Below are 15,438 nucleotides of genomic sequence, written 5' to 3'. Positions count from 1 at the left end.
GTACAGTGGCATTACGTGCCGTAATGTGCAGATGCACCTCTGCCTACCCCTTGGGGACAAAAGGCAAGACGTTGTTTTTTTTGTATTAAACTTTACATTATTTTATGTGGTCTTTAAGACCCCAGGTATATTAGAGTTGAACCACAGCGCTTTTTAACCGTGTAACATTTCATTTCATTAAAATCAGTTGTGGGATAAAATCATCAGTGTCCGCTTCTTTTTGCTTTTTTTACAGAAAATTATTCGCGAATCTGCTTGGCCATTTTGTAACTTTCAATTGAAAGATCGAAGTTAACTCGATCACTGTCCGCCATGTCATTGGTTGTGAGAATAATCTCGACCAATGACGGGCGAGAATGCGATAGAGCTCACTTTGAATGTTTCGAATTGACAGTTACAGTTGCAGTAACAACACATAGCCGGCCTCATTTAGTTATTTAAGAGATTGACGTGTAACAAAGTTACATTGTAACCTATTTTCAAAATAAATATAATTTATCATTTATTCATTTACTTTTTAGTGTCACAAATCAGATGGAACATTTTTTTATGGTATAAACCGATAAATGAACAGCTGGACCACCTGATGGTTAGCAATCGGCGCCGCCCATAGACACCCAAAATACCAGACGCGTTACAAGTGCGTTGTCGGCCTTTTGGGGGTTAGGAATATAAGGATTGTTGGGGGAATGGAGATTAGGAAGATTGGGGAGAGGAGTAATAGGGCCTCCGGTAACCTCACTCACACAATAAAACACAACGTAAGCGTTGTTTCACGTGGATTTTCTGTGAGGCCGTGGTATCACTCCGGTCGAGCCGGCCCATTCGTGCCGAAGCATGGCTCTCCCATACTTAAAACATACAAACATGTTATCTTTAATACTGTTTCTTTGTCCTTGAATAAACTAAATTATGATTTAGTAAAAACTACACCAATTCACATAAATCACCGACACTGGACATTAAAATTTAATTATTATCATTACAACGAAACAAACTATAATTTTATAAAAATGTATTCTAATCAAAATAATAGGAAAGGAATATCAGGGAAATGGATTTACTACAGGATGTTAAAATACGTAGTATATACGTTTTTATTTTTAACGGGCGAAAATCATCCAATGACGCCTTGGGTTATATGGTTAGACTCTTAATGACTAAAATCACCCCATTTCTCATTTTGCTTTTCGAGCTGGGGTTCCGGTATCCCGATTGATAGTCGCAGCTCTATTAATTATGTTGGTTGTTCTTTTTTTTCAAATAAAGATGTCCGGAACCATTGGACACTGATTCCTTTTTCGCGTGGTATAAGTCGGTAAACGAGCACACGGATCACTTGATGGTAAGCAATCGTCGCCGCCCATGGACATCCGAAACACCAGACACGTTACACGTTTATTTAATTTTTTATGTAATGTAATTATATAGGTGGACTTAATGTCTAAGGTATTTTTATCAGTTAACTTTTTTCGGTCTATATTTAAATGGTTTTTTTTTTGAGGGAGGATATCATCCAATGGCTTCTCCCGCCTTGGGTGAGGCGGGAGGGAGTGTCAGACTCTTACTAACTAAAAACCACCCTGATCTTTTTTTTTTTTTTTTTTATTCGGCAAAAACTAATGCTTGACTACATCCCACCTGATGGTAAGTAGTGATGTAATCGTTGATGGTGAGGCGCACTAGTTTCCAATATTCTTTTACCATCTTATTCAATAAAAAAAACCTTCCTGTATTACTGTGGTCCTTGGTAAGAATTGATTCGACAGGTCATTAACTAGATGAGAGCCGCGGATTGGCTCGCGTGGTGCTCTAATACTGGGCTAGATAAGATCACCGATGGTATCCTGGTTTATGGTGGATAATCATTGTAATTGCATATTGTAATTAGCTGAAGTGTTATGTGTTATTGTGACGGTATCACGTAACTGTGGCATTAATTTAACGATTTATTGATTGATTTATTTAATTTTTATGTAACGTAATTATATAGGTGGATTTAATGTCTAAGGTGTTTTTATCAGTTAACTTTTTTCCATCGACAACAACTCGGTCTATATATTTATATTCAAATGCTTTTTTTGCCATACCCTGTCGAAGAGGGGGAAATAATCCAATTGCTTCTCCCGTCTTGGGTGAGACGAGAGGGAGTTTCAAACTCTTACTGACTAAAAACCACCCCGTTCTTTTTCCTGCTTTGTGCTGGACCCCGGTAACCTGTGACGTTGTCCGCATCTCCGGATATTCAAATGCTTTGGACTCGATTCAACAATGACACACACAAAAAGTAATGTGATAAGTTTACAAGTTTTTATATACATTACATGAGCACTTCTACTAAAAACCTTCGGCGAATAAGGAGCATAATTATTATTACATAATTATTTTTAGAAGGAAATATTATTTGCTCCACCCCAGCATTACTCCAGACGCTATAGACCGTGATACTACTGAAAAACTAATTACTTAGCTGGATAGGAACTAATCTAATCACAAAACTGGCGAAAATTCCGTGTAGCCATTATATTCTACTGCTTTAAAATTAATGAAGAAATAGTATTTAGAAATTGCGGTGTACTGGGAAAATTATAGAAATTTCGATGGAGAAAATTGTGTGAGACCTACCTAATAACTTGTTTATTATTGCTAATTTTCTTCAATAAATATCAAAACAACAACGTTTGGCTGTAAATTCTAAGGATTTATGTATTTGTAGTGGGAAAATGTACCTACACGTGGTATAAGGTAGAAAGAATTCGGTGAAATATTGGCTTTGGCATGATATAGTTGATTGATTCCAAAGGATTCTTACTACAATACTAAGCAATATATAAAAGAAAAGTAGTTCTTTAGGTTCTTCTGAATGATTGGCCTTTACTCGCGGTTTCGTGTGCATTAAAACTTCCTCTTCCTCTGTTGGGTAGTTGTCATAAGATATGTGTAGATTCAAACTCGCTTTCCGTTATCTTTCCATCAGGATTATGTAAATTTAAATCAATATAATATGGATAGATAGCGGAAAACGACTTTGTTTTATACTACGTACTGATAGTAAGCTTCAAATCGTTTAAAAGCGTTAATGTTTATAAAACTAATCCAACAGATGTCGCTACTAATTACTGAAAAGCGCGCCATTTTGACAGCTGACCTTAATCAAGATGGCGGCGTTAAGTTCGTTATTCGAAAACTGTCGTTGAGTTTAAAAGCTGGTAAGTGCTTAAGTCACTGTTAAAATTGATGGTAATCACCTTAAAAGGTTTTCAAATTTTCTACTTAGGATCATTCGTTTCGTGTCGCATTAGTATCTACACATAACTGATATTTTTGGAGATAGTTAGGTAGGTTAGGTACTTCATCAGAAATTAAAATGAAATTATTAACACATTGAACGCCGTGGTATTCACTGGTGACTGACGTTAGCGGAGGATTTGCCTTTAACAGTTGTCTATTGGCAGTCAAAGACTTAAAGAATTAATGAAATGTTAAACTATTGCACCGCACAGCAGTCGCCGTAGCGTCGGATAATCTGTCAAAATAACTCCAGAGACCTGCAAATTAGACAGTGTCCCATCTAGAAGTTGGTAAGCAAGAGCAACGTCAACTAGTCATCTATGCCACTGAATGACGTCTACAAAGTATCACCATGTTACGCTACGCGGCTACGAATCGCTACGCAATTTCGTAGCAAACTGGTTACGCCTGCTACGAAACAAAATGCGTAGTCTAGAATAAACTTGCCCTAATTTTGGATACGGAGAAAAATATTATATAAGTTTCAGTCTGGACGCCTACTAAAATATATTCATAGTCCATACCATTACGTGGTATTCGCATTTACTGTTTCGCAACTAAAATACGGATTGCGTATCAAAGGACCAAATCTTTTTGGTCTTTCTTAACGCTGAGTCGATTTAAAAAATATAATTAGTGAAGTACTTGTGTAGCTGTAGATAATTGACTTCCCTCCCACTTACTATTAAAAACTAATTTATAACAAGAAACTTGAAAAGTAAAAGGTCACGTAGGCGACAGCCTTATAAAAATTTCACGTTGAAAATATGAATCTTCAATTTCCCGTCGATTCGAAAAGTCGTAAAACACACAACATCAATCAAAATGCGTAAATATTGCTTATAAAAGTTTTGTTTACTTCATCGGCTTCCTTCGGCTGAAACTAAGGATTCTCCTTGTGAAACTCCGGAATGTTCTGCGGCTGAGCTTATTTTATTCAATTAAATAATAAGATTTTTTTGGTTATACGTGCACTACTTTCTATATTTTGTGTATGATTAAATTCATGACGTTTGTAAACTTATTTATTTATTTATTTAACCTTTAATGTACACAATACATTCAAATAGTGTTACATAAGGCGAACCTAATGCCGTATGGCATTTTCTACCATTTCACCTTAGGGTTCAAAGAGAAAGTCTGCGAAATAAGGGACGGAGAATTTATACTTTAATGATGCAATATTAGAGTATTTTGTTTACGATATTATTAACAGGTATGATAATATATTTTTAGTAAACTGCTTAAGAATTCTTCAACGACGACTATTACCATAAACTAGCTTATTTCACTCAGTCTTTTCACACGAAGAAAGTGTTGTAACTCCAAAGGTTTTCACCACAGAAGTAAACCTTGAAAAAGGAAGAAAAATGTTCCCGCGAAAACTTTAAATAACATGACTTTTTTTAGCACAAAAGGTTATAAGTCTGCAATTCTAAATTTTCCCCGTGACCCGCTCGTAAGAGCTGTCGAAAGTGGTTTCACATTGAAATTGTAAAAGTTGGCTATAAAGGTAACTTTACGACCGTTAACGGAGGGGGGTTGGCAGGTTGGCTATCTGATAAAATTTAATTTTTACCAGACATTGCGGTACTGCCTTAATGACGTAAGGGGCGGTGATGTTAAATATTACGTTTTTGAAGTTATATTTTTCATAGTTTTTTTAGTTGTTACATGGTTTTGATATTACTGATTGGTTGGTCTATTAGTTTCAAGGTTGATTGTTGAACTCGAAGCTTGTAAGATTATTCAATCGAGTTTATTATATCGCTTTTCAATTTAGGACGCCTCAAAAACAATGCAGATATCTAGAATTGTTGTGGGTGTTACGCAAAATACTCACCCTTAGTGTCTGTAATAGAGATTTGTCACTACATGTGTGTTAGTATTAACAGTAAACTGCAACATAAATTTAACTGGCAGAAAATCAAATTATCACACAAACAGGAAACATCCAAAAGGATTATCTATAGAAAACGATCGTAATTTAAAGACAGATCAATCGGAACTGCTATTACTTAGCCAGTTTCCTCGAACTACTTAAAGTATTTAATAAATCTAAGAGTTCTGGGAAGCTTTTTAAGATTTAAGCGCATAAAGGGATAGAGGAGGTAAAAACCTTTCGATTGGCATCGTCTGGCCATCGTTTAAGACGATTACGGGATTATTTAAAGTGGGCGGGAAGTTGATAGTTTCTATCTGTAAGTGTTATGTCTCTGTTTACTAAATATTTGTTTTGAAATTCTGCTTAACTGCTTAACTATGAGTGATTACTAATATCATCTGTTATGTCTTTAGCCTCAAAGGTGTATGCTGTAAAGCTCTTTTCGTTCTATTGCTAATGTGCAATGGAATTTAAATTGAACATCAGATTAATAAAAATAACGACCACTCTTCGAAGAATTTTCAAAGAAAAATAATATTAATGTCTGGCGGCCTCGACCTTCTACAAACAGTCGTACTTACTACTCGACTAATGAAGTAATTTAGCAAACAAAAGTTAATCTACAAATAGACGATGAGGGGGTAATTATAGTAAGAACAAAATTGCGGCATCATTCCAACGCAGAAAGCACATTGTCATAACAATTTGGCAAGAAATATCAATATTTTTAAACCCCCGACAGTTTCTTCAATGAAATTGTAAGTAATAAGTAACTCCGCCTCCAATTATATCTCCAAAAACTGGGAAATCATTTTACAAAAGCGAAAGCTATTAAGGTCTAAATTATTTAATACGACGATTATTTTCTTGGCCAAAATTCCTTGCGGTTTTTCTGGTCCTTATTTCGTAGACTCGAAGGACCAGATTTCAAAGGCTTTTAAAGTGAGAAAACCTTGTAAACGTCTCTTAATTGTCTCTTATAATTAAGTAGAAGTCCCGAAGTAGGTGAACTTAGGGTCCCAGATGCGTAAAATTGTCTAATTATAAAAAGTATTAAAGACAATTTGGAGTTTATCCAATATTTGACTTTAAGGTCCTCCGGGCACTCAAATGTTGTTAAGAATCTGCCACGATATTAAACGCGGCAACTGCATTTAAAAGAGGAAATGGTCCTATGAGTCGTTCCCGCCATCTTGATAGAAGCATTTTGAATTTTAATCTGATTGCGTTTGAATACAGTTTTAAATTATAAAAAGTTAACTTTAAGTAAAATTGACAATAATATTCTAGATTTTCTTTAGTTGTGGGTAAGTCTTAACCTACCTATAAGTTGTTTAATGCTTACGTTTTCGATCTACACTATGTTGGATAAAATCAGAAACGAACATTGCGTCAATATCCAAACGCAAGCCGCGTTTGATTTGTGAACTTTGATTTCACTTCAAAACTGAGTTGGTTTCTAAGAAAAATCGTAGGGGGCGCTTGTGGAGCTTAAAGAGGCGCGGGGGGTGGGGCTCTCGTTATTTTCACTTTTCCCCGTTTATTGCCACAATAAATAACATTAGGTTTATGATGCGTGTATAAAATACCCCGGTTCGGGCGTGCAAACCTGAATTTTTAATTTTCCACCCTCCGAACTTACGTTTTGTGGAACTAAAAATTGGTTTAACGGGTGTATTGTGTAAAGGGCGTAGGTTTCTATAATTGATGTATGAAAGGGTTTAACTTTACTACTTGTATGTACAATGAAGTGAAAGGTTTCTTGTTATGATTAGTTTCAGGGTTATGTACCTAATATTAATACATACAATAATGTCTACAAAAAAGGAGAATGGGCTTGTTCATACGGCTTATGTAAACATAATAAGGTTTTCAAAGTTATGTAAATTCATACTAACGTGTTATACGAATTTATGTCTCAGACTTGACTGCACGGTTGGTGCGGTGACTGAACAATCGGCTTCTTCTAGATTCTTGCACGGAAAAGCCCTGTGTGATCTACAAATTGTTGTTTTAGGTCTAGGTGTCACATTTTTTGGAAATGACAGACTTTACTTTCTTTCATTCAAAGAGTAATTATTTCTAAAGATTTTACCTGACCCAAGCTTGAAGGTCACGTAACTTTCCAGAATTAGTTTGTTCTAGTTAGTGAGTGACCTTTTGCTTTGTCTATGTGAGTATACGTAGGACAATTACTGATTTTGTTTTTTGACATTTTTGGTATGATAAAAATTTTCTGTCTAAATAAATGAAAGTCAATGGTTTATGTTATTTTTGTACTACAGATAAAAATAACTTAAGTGGAAATTTAAGTCTTTGGCTGCCAATAGAAAACTGTTAAAGGCAAATCCTTCACTAACGTCGGTCACAGGAGACCACCACGGCGTTCAATGTGTTAAAAAAGATCCCTAACTCTCTCTATCTACAATATAATTGACATTCCACACATTTCCATTCAAAATCCAAACTAGAATTCCTCAAAAAAGTCCCTCAACTTTCCTCTACTTCCCTCTAACATTACAAGAAACCGTAGCTTAAGATTTATTCCACGACCAACAGTTATTCAGTTGCTTCTACTAATTGTACGAAAACATTGCGTCTTAAGATTTTTTTCACAGCAAAGTGAATTTAATTATTAACACTGAGAGCCTTAAGGTGGGACGCACACGTAAATGCCTCTTACGTACGTAAGTGGTCGTTCTAGGGCCATATGACGTTACAGCGAGGCAATAACGGAAGGGTCCGCGTACACTGGGTGAACGGTTAGTTTTAAAAAGGTCTTGTTTGTTTTAATAGTTGGGTATTATAAACCAGTAGCTGTAACTGATTTGAGTAGCTAAATTTGTTACTTAAAGTAAGTAAATGAAATATGTGATAAGGATTGCAGGATCACTCCATATATAAAGCTTGAAGGATGTAAAAACTCATCATTATCGTAGAACTATTATTATTGCATAAAAAATATTTTAAACATTGGGCTTATGTTGTATGGTCACAAAATTAAGAGTGTGCACCATATATCAGATCGGTTGGACGTCAGAGATTTTAAAATGATAATTACTAAATTTGATCCAAACAAACAACAGTCAAGCTTCAATAAAACTGCCCTAATCTACACAAGTAATTCCCGTGCCAAAAATGTATTCAATCAAAGATTCATTCTGTTGTTTATTGTTAAACACTTTTTGCAAAAAATATTTACAGTTAGTTTTATAATTGTTAGTATATTATGACTTAGATCCAGATGTATATTTGGCCAAGTAATTAAAAATGTTAAAAATAACCTCAAAGTCTTCTTAGAAATCTTGTGCGATTGTCTCAGTATGCTTTCTCCCTATATCGTAATAGGCTCCGTGGGCGGTACCATTTGGAGGGCCCCGCGGACTCCAGCTTAAACGTTTACGGCCTAACTGTCGTTGGAATTGTTAATTATTTTCGCGAGGCCCACTGTTAATCCCGTTCGGATCGCCCGTAATGATACCTACGCCACTTGATAAGGAATAATCTTGGATTGGAGATTCCCAAAATTTTGGTCCTTCGCTCCGAAACTTGGCCATCGGCTTCGGCCATTTGTGGGGTTTGGATTATTTTTCATATAATTTAGGAGGATTTTTATGGTTTTAATTTATAGCCAGTGTGTCTTTTGACATTTTAGTCCTTTTTCAAGGTCTTTTAGGTAAAGTGTGTAAAAAAATTTGTCGTTTTAATGCCAGCCATTTTTCTCTTTTTGCTTTACTTCTTGTGCCAACATTGAATCCCCATGATGTGGAACTGATATCATACATTGGTGAAAAACCAAAATTCACGAGTTCCCAAAGTAACGCGTATAAGCCTTTCACCAATTCTACCGATGTAGCCCTTGGAATTAATTGGCTTTAACGGGTACGTCCTAAAACTGCGACCAGCCACCGAGGAATGGGCAGCAGCATTCTCAAAATTTATCGGTGACCTAACTGCGATCCCCAAGCCGCCTGCCAAGCGTGGGGATTATGGCAACCCCCCCCCCTTTCACTATGAGCGACAACAAAATTACACGGCCCCCAGTCCCCGGCAGCTCCGCTATTCCTGATCTAGGTAGCGGATCAGGTAACGGCGGAGCAGGGGGTGCTAAGAATCCCCGGCAGAGAAAGCGCTACCACCCCCGACGAACTTTGGCCCTGGCAACGCACAACATCCGCACACTGCGGACTGATGAGAAGATTGTCGAGCTGGAGGAAGAATTGAGCAAAATGCGGTGGGACATCTTGGGACTATCTGAAATCCGAAGAGAGGGTCAGGATACGATAATCCTAGATTCCGGCAACTTGCTCTTCTTCCGGGAAGGAGACCGTAAATCCCAGGGTGGTGTCGGATTTCTCGTCCGCAAGTCTCTCGTCAACAACGTGTGTGAGGTCGACAGTGTGTCGAACAGGGTAGCGTACCTTATACTCAGAATATCTAACCGGTATTCGCTGAAGGTCATACAGGTATATGCGCCGACCTCGACACATTGTGACGACGAAGTAGAGGCTCTGTATGAGGAAATTTCAAAAGCCATACACTCCTCCGAAACACACTTCACCGTTGTGATGGGGGATTTCAATGCAAAGGTGGGCACACGGAATAGCGATGAGTTGAGAATAGGGCCATTTGGATATGGGCAGCGAAACCATCGGGGCCAGCGGCTGGTCGACTTTATGGAGAGGGAGAGACTCTATTTGATGAACTCCTTCTTCCAGAAGCGACCGGCCAAGAAGTGGACATGGATAAGCCCTGATGGTTCTACCAAAAATGAGATCGACTTCATCATGGCGACCGAAAGACGTATATTCAGTGATGTCTCTGTGATAGCGAAGGTGAAAACCGGTAGCGATCACCGTATTGTCAGGGGCACACTGAACATCAATGTAAAACTAGAGCGGTCACGCCTGGTGAAGTCCACGCTCCGCCCTGGACGTGCCCAGATCCAAAACCCCGAGCAGTTCCAACTCCAACTGCAAAATCGCTTCCAGTGTCTAGCTGATTGTGGAAACGTGGACGAGATAAATAATGGGTTGGTGGAAACTGTCCGAGCAGTGGGGTCAGACTTCTTCAAGACCCCCGCCGAAACAGGCCCCAAAAGCTCTCCGACGGAACCTTAAAACTTCTTAAGGATCGTAGCGAGATGAGGCTGCAGTCTTCAGACGATATGTCTGAATACGGCAAGCTCAATAGACGAATCTCGAAATACATGCGACGTGACCTGCGGGCCTATAACGCCGCAAGAGTCAGAGACTTAATTGAGCGAAACAAGGGCTCAAAAGTCTTCGCAAAGAATTCGTCTGTTGGGCAAAGCCAAATGACGAGGCTGAAGACCGAGGATGGCAGCGTCATCTCGTCGAAGTCCGAGATCCTCGGAGAGCTCGAGAGGTTTTACGGACAGTTATACACCTCAACACGGCAACCCATCGTCGGTACAGCTCGGGACCCAAGAGCTAAACTGACGCGGCACTACACTGAGGATATCCCAGACATCAGCCTGTACGAGATTAGGATGGCTCTCAAACAGCTTAAAAACAACAAGGCGCCGGGCGATGACGGAATCACGTCGGAACTTCTGCGAGCGGGTGGAAAACCGATACTTTTAGTCCTCCAGAAGCTATTCAATTCCGTCATACTCGAGGGAACCACGCCGGTAGCATGGCAACGGAGTGTGGTGGTTCTGTTCTTTAAAAAAGGCGACAACTGTCTGCTAAAGAACTACAGACCTATCTCACTTCTGAGCCATGTGTATAAGCTGTTTTCGAGGGTCATCACGAACCGTCTCGAACGCAGGCTTGATGACTTCCAGCCTCCCGAACAAGCCGGATTCCGAAAAGGTTTCAGTACCATAGACCACATTCATACGCTGCGGCAGATTATACAGAAGACCGAGGAGTATAACTTGCCACTATGCTTGGCGTTTGTGGACTATGAGAAAGCCTTCGATTCAATCGAAACCTGGGCGGTGCTGCAGTCTCTCCAGCGGTGCCACATCGACTATAGATACATCGAGGTTTTGAAGTGTTTGTATAACAACGCCACCATGCGCATCCGACTCCAGGAAGAGACTACGAGGCCAATCCAGTTGCGGAAGGGCGTGAGACAGGGAGACGTTATATCTCCGAAACTGTTCACGAACGCACTGGAGGACGTTTTTAAGCTCTTGGACTGGAGCGGACGCGGCATCAACATTAATGGCGAATACATCACTCATCTCCGTTTCGCCGATGACATAGTCGTAATGGCAGAGTCGCTGGAAGAGCTGAACACCATGCTCAGCGACCTCAATACCGTTTCCCAACAGGTGGGCCTTAAAATGAACATGGACAAGACGAAAATCATGTCAAATGTCCATGTTGCACCTATACCGGTTGTCGTTGGGAACGATATACTCGAAGTTGTAGACCACTACACATACCTGGGTCAGATCATCCAGCTAGGTAGGTCCAACTTCGAGAAAGAGGTCGCTCGAAGAATCCAACTCGGATGGGCAGCATTTGGGAAGTTGCATGAAGTCTTCTCGTCAAAAATCCCGCAGTGTCTGAAGACCAGGATGTACAACCAGTGTGTGTTGCCAGTGATGACGTACGGTACCGAGACATGGTCCCTAACTGCTGGCCTTTTAGAAAGGCTCAGAGTCGCCCAGCGCGCGATGGAGAGAGCTATGCTCGGAGTATCTTTGCGCGACAAAATCCGAAATATGGAAATTCGCCAAAGAACAAGAGTTACAGACATAGCTCTCAAAATATGCAGGCTGAAGTGGCAATGGGCAGGCCACGTCGCTCGGAGGACTGATGGCCGCTGGGCCAGGAAGGTGACTGAGTGGCGACCGCGGACCGGAAGACGCAGCGTGGGCAGACCTCCCACTAGGTGGACCGACGACATCGTCAGAGTGGCGGGGAGCCAGTGGATGCAGGTGGCGGCTTGTCGTTCTACGTGGAGGACCAAGGGGAAACTTATGTGGCAGATAGTGCATACAAATTACGTTCTTAATTTAAAGTTATCTGATACATAACGGCTATCCAGACATTGTGAAACAAGTCCTGAATCTATCTAAACAAAATATTTGAATAATAATTCCGAAAATCTCAGCTCAAGGACAAACCAAACCAACTTACATTTCCTTTCTCCGTCTACGGCTTTCCGTCTCATTTCAATTCTCATTACAATATCACAACTTCACCTATAAGATCATAATTTCTTGTGAAAAAAATCCCAAGTTTTAACCCTCCCTTGCTGGGGGGAGTTTAAACAAGTTGCTTTTGCCAGATGGCGTTCGGCTATTCAAATTTTCTTGTTTTATTAAAAAAAAAGTTCGCACTTGACCCCTGAAACCGTTTTAAGTCGAGTTCTTTAAGCACCTTCTTAGCAATGTACCGAGGTAATTGTATTTTAATAGCTACGATTTTAGAAACGAAATTGCTGTTTCAAGCTCTTTTAAAATTCGTGTCAATCTCAGCGTTCATAGCCATTTTGTTTTATTTTTATAGGCTCTAGAAGATAAATGGTAATTCTGGACAAAGTGCCGATACTCTGGTCTTTAGTTAAAATATTTTCGAGAAGTTTTAAATCAAATTGATATCTCCGGAAGCTCTATCGGTTCTCCGAATGTTTTCACTTTAAGGCTCATCAATCAAGCGTTTTAGGGGTATTTTGGTGAGTTTTAAATTATTCTGGAAGGGTTGGAAGACTAGTATTTAACATTGACAATAGAAATGTTTCTTTAAATCTTAAAATAATTAGTAGCCTACGTTTTTCTAAAGAAACGACACTATAATAAGAGGACATTTATTTTCTTACAAAAACCGAAAATAATACAAACGTCTGAAACTAAACGAAACGTAATAAGGCCGACTTTCGCTTGAACGACGAAAGTTTACCATTTTATAATTCTGACGAATGCCGCCCGTAAAACTCGTATTGTTTTGAATTTTTTAAAAAGCGCCAAATAAATTATCATTATGGCGTTCTAAGGAAACAATCGCCTCGTCGGCGGCGAGAGGGTTGGGTGGCGTCAAACAAAAATATGGATTCCTTTTGTTTGGGGAAAATTAAAAAATAACGTGATTTGTGTGTGAGTTATTTGTGCCGTGCTCCTTAGTGCTTCACGTAAATAAGTCGTTAATGGGTTTTTCTTAATATACTGTTATTTATTAGCTGTTATCAGTGTCTGCCGTGTGGTGATTAGACCTCTAATCCTCTTAACGCTCCGGTGTGATAAGGAGCCGACTAGGGGACTACCAATTTAACTGCGATCTCCAATGCTGTTTTAGAGCGTAAAGATTAACTTAAACTCTTCTGAGAAGGAGAAAAGAAAAGATAAGATAAGAGGAGGCTTACGTAGTCCAGTAGTGGATTGTCAAGGTCTAGAAATATGTCTAACCGCAGTACTCAGAGTCATTTAATGATTACTTAAACTATTCCTTTCGAAAACAATCACTAAGGACTGGGTGAAGTAACCATTAAATGACTTCGGGTATGGTGGTTAGACTTATTTCTAGTTATACGATTCTGTGCAACGTTTGCTTTCATTGTGGGAAATCTTGGCAAATTAAACAATCCAATTATACTTTAAACAATCTAGCATCAGTAGTTGCTTGTTAACGAAAACAATCACCATCCATCTAGTTCTTAGCCACATTTTCGAAAAAACCGCGTCCGTTTCTCGTCTCGTTTCCAGAAGAAATATGAAGCTATTTAAATTTTTTATTTGTTCATTCATTTCGCCGGGAGTGAGTAATAAAGTGGGAGTATTATGTGAGTATTTGGGAGTATTAACCAAGTGTCAGACTCTTAGTGGCTGGGGTGCAGTCTATGAGAATTGTAAGTCTATGTTACAACTGACGCTGGTATAAACTGTTAAGGGATGCATTAGTTATTGGTATGTAATTAGAACAGGTTTAATTTAAACTACTATAAATTGTTTGATGTCCATACATTTTTTTATGGTATAAACCGGTATACAAGCAGACGGGTCACTTGATCACGTATCACCTGATGGTAAGTAATTGCCGCCACCCATGGACACCCGAAACATTAGAGGCGTTACAAGTGCGTTGCCGGCTTTTTGGGGGCTAGGAATTTAAGAGATGTTGGGGAATCGGGGATTGGGAAGATTGAAAATGTGGGAATCGTGCCTCCGGTAACCTCACTCACACAACGAACTTAAAACATTACCTAAATTGAGATAAATAGAAACTCTCAGACAAATAGAGCTCGTGGTATACCTAACTAAGATTAAAATAACGAACTAGCTCTAAAATTAGACAATACACCCATATCTTCTCAAGAACAAAACATCCTTTACACAAACCATTATTATTTTAGTTCAAAACCTAACCTAACATATACACTGCACGTGTAAAAACTTCATCTTATTCAGCTTAAACAAAAGGTTTTCAGAACCCGTATGTTAGGAGCTTGAATAGTCAGTGTTGTACATGGGAGTTACCTGAATTTCAGACCAAGAATAATCAATTAGATGAATACATCTGCCGACAAAAGTTGCTCATGACTTGCTAGGTAAACGGTTTCGGTTTGGGCTGTATTCATAGTGTGGTTTGTTTGAGGTGGGCTAGTGATTTGTGCAGTTTTTTTTAGTTAAATGTCATTATGTTTAGACATTTGAAATATTATGTATTATGTTGTAAAGGCGCTGTTGTTGTTATAAAGTTTTCCCCCGTAAAGGTTATGATGACGGGGTATGGAAATTAAAAATCTATTTAGTCCGCCGTAAATATTAAAAGACTAAATTTACTACTAAACAAATTTCGGCGATAAATACTTTTTAAACGAATTTATAATACAATATATGGATATTTGTTTACGAATAAAAATTAGTCAATGTTACTCTACTTAACAAGATGAACATTTAAAAATAAGTCCTTATTATATGCTCTAAGCTGAATTGCACTAGTAGTGTTTAACAGTAGTAGGTAAAGTTAAATTGAAAATACATCTAAAAAAAAGGATAAAATACTGACACTAATTTATAAAATCCTAGAATTTACAAAGAAATCAACAATCTAAAACTTATAAACAACAAATTAACAAAACCTTATTCACAACAAAAAATTAAAAGACAATTTTCAACCACCATTTACAATAAACCAACCAGACTATAAATACATCACAAGCCCCCAGTTTCCGCCAGCCTCCGACAGATGGCGACCGCGTGATTGATGAACAAGAACTTAATTATAATACTTAGTACGGTTTATTCTTCAAAATTTCTTTCTAACCGACTCAAGTTGGGAACTTAG

The sequence above is a fragment of the Spodoptera frugiperda genome, chromosome 18 (genome assembly GCF_023101765.2).
Source record: "Spodoptera frugiperda isolate SF20-4 chromosome 18, AGI-APGP_CSIRO_Sfru_2.0, whole genome shotgun sequence".
In the NCBI taxonomy this organism is placed as follows: domain Eukaryota; kingdom Metazoa; phylum Arthropoda; class Insecta; order Lepidoptera; family Noctuidae; genus Spodoptera; species Spodoptera frugiperda.
Note: the sequence above shows the minus strand (reverse complement) of the source record.